Source organism: Garra rufa, chromosome 20 (genome assembly GCF_049309525.1).
Source record: "Garra rufa chromosome 20, GarRuf1.0, whole genome shotgun sequence".
Lineage (NCBI taxonomy): Eukaryota > Metazoa > Chordata > Actinopteri > Cypriniformes > Cyprinidae > Garra > Garra rufa.
Window position 1 is genome coordinate 36882408 of NC_133380.1, and position 2940 is coordinate 36885347.

Consider the following 2940-nt stretch of genomic DNA (forward strand, 5'->3'; position numbering starts at 1 on the left):
CATCAGGCACGTTACATGTGTACAAGCTCTGGCATAGTATATGCAAACGGCAAAAGCGATCTGTCGCGTGTGTACGACACTCATTGTTTACACAGTGCACAGAGATTGTGGGCATAGCGGCTATTCAAAATTGTAATTACTTGCGCTTATCCTGATTGTTCAAACCGCTTTAAAGTTAAAAGTTAACATTTGCTTGCGCAAACTCATCCGGGACTGTTGACTTTTCACCGATTTCCCCTTCCGGTGTTTGCGTATACTACGCCAGAGCACGTACATGAGTAACAAGCCGGATGTTAAGCTTGTGCTCATGACAGTTGGAAGTGGCTGTGTATCAAAGGTAAAAAAAAAAATGATATAAATACTGTTCAGTTTCTCGCAAAAAAACTTTCGCTTCATGTCTTAGGACATCAATGGATTTGTCTGTGCATGTTTTGTTTTTTTTACTTTTAAAGGTCTGGTGCCCATCCACTAGCAATATTAATTGGCTGAAAGACGGCACCGGTTTTAGTTAAAAATCTTTGTTTGTGTTCTGCTGAAGAAACGAAGTCACCTACATCTTGGATGCCCTGGGGGTAAGCAAATAAACATCAAATTTTCATTTTTGGGTGAACTATTCCTTTAATACTTCAAAATACAAAATACAAGCCAGTTCAAAGTGCACAGATGGCACGGGTGTAACTGTCAATCTGAGAGGTACAAAAGAGTGCAAATACAAGTGGTGGAAGAGGAGGATGTAATATATATACATGCATGTATATATATATATATATATATATATACAGTGAGGTCAATAAGTATTTGATCACCCTGTGATTTTGCAAGTTCTCTTACTTAGAAATCATGGAGGGGTCTACAATTTTCAGCATAGGTGCATTTTCACTGTGAGAGACAGAATCTAAAAATAAAAATCCAGAAATCACACTGTATAATTATTTAACAATTTATTTGTGAATTACTGTGTCAAATAAGTATTTGATCACTTGAGTCAAATTTTTTTTATATTTGGTACAGAAGCCTTTGTTAAAAATAACAGAGGTCAAACGGTTCCTGTAGTTCTTCACCAGGTTTGCACACACTGCAGGAGGGATTTTGGCCCACTCCTCCATACAGATCTTCTCTAGATCTGTCAGGTTTTGGGGCTATTGCTGAGCAACACAGAGTTTCAGCTCCCTCCAAAGAATATCTATTGGATTTGGGTCTGGAGACTGGCTAGGCCACTCCAGAACCTTGATATGCTTCTTACGGAGCCACTCCTTGGTTTCCTGGCTGTGTGCTTTGGGTCATTGTCATGCTGGATGACCCAGCCACGACCCATCTTTAATGCTCTGACTGAGGGGAGGAGGTTTTTGCCCAATATGTCACAATATATGGCCCCGTTCATCCTCTCTTTAACACAGTGCAGTCGTCCTGTCCCCTGTGCAGAAAAACACCCCCAGAGCATGATGCTTCCAGCTCCATGCTTCACTGTAGGTACGGTATTATTGGGATGATACTCATCATTCTTCTTCCTCCAAACACGGCGAATAAAGTTAAGACCAAAAAGTTCTATTTTGGTCTCATCTGACCACAGAACTTTCTCCTATGGACCATCCAGATGGTCCCTGGCAAACTTCAGACGGGCCTGCACATGGGCTGACTTAAGCAGGGGAACCTTCCGTGCGATGCAAGATTTTAAACCATGACGTCTTAGTGTATTACTGATAGTAGCCTTGGAAACGATGGTCCCCAGCTCTCTTCATGGCATTGACCAGCTCCTCCCGTGTAGTTCTGGGCTGATTCTTCACCATTCTTAGCATCATTGATACCCCACAAGGAGAGATCTTCCGTGGGGCCCCAGTCAGAGGGACACTGACAGTCATCATTAGCCTCTTCCATTTTCTGACAATTGCTCCAACAGTTGTTCTTTTTTCACCAAGCTGCTTGGCAATTGCACCGTAGCCCTTTCCAGCTTTGTGAAGGTCTACAATTTTGTCTCTTGTGTCGTTTGACAGCTCTTTGGTTTTGCCCATGTTGCAACTTAGACTTTGGCTGATTGTGGGGTGCACAGGTGTCTTTATGACAGCTAACGACCTCAAACAGGTGCTACTAATTTAGAATCATGAGCAGAGTGTAGCTGGACTATTTAAAAGCAAAATAACAGGCCTTTGAGGGTCAGAAATCTGGCTGATAATCAAGTGATCAAATACTTACTTGACACAGTAATTCACAAAAAAAATTGTTAAAAAATCATACAATGGGATTTCCAGATTTTTATTTTTAGATTCTGACTCTCACAGTGGAAATGCACCTATGCTGAAAATTGTAGACCCCTCCATGATCCCTCCAAGTAAGAGAACTTGCAAAATCACAAGGTGATCAAATACTTATTGACCTCACTGTATATATAAATATATATATATATTTATTTATTTATTTATTTATTTTACACTGTATATTTTATACACTGTATTGTGGTCATTTCAATATATTCTTGTGTAAAACTGCAAGATTACCACACCAGACGTGCTGATGTAGTTAAAGTCATCTGGTTCTGACCTAACTATAAGACTTGATCCTTTTGTACAAGATGATAGACAGTAAGATGATATATTGTATATAGTAATTATTTGCATGACACTAACATATACATAAACATACACACACTCAAAAAAAAAACACACAGAAGTTTGGTGAATATACCAAAAAAAATAAATAAATAAAAAATACATAAACACACACACACACACACACACACACACACACACACACACACACACTCATATATTGTGTATTTTAAATTATATATATATATATATATATTATATATATATATATATATATATATATATATATATATATTCCAATATAACCAGCTATCTTTTTTTCACTTACAGCAACGAGTTGTACTGTCCTCTCCTTTTACTAGGCTGCATTTTGCAGTCAAACTCTTGATTTGTGTCT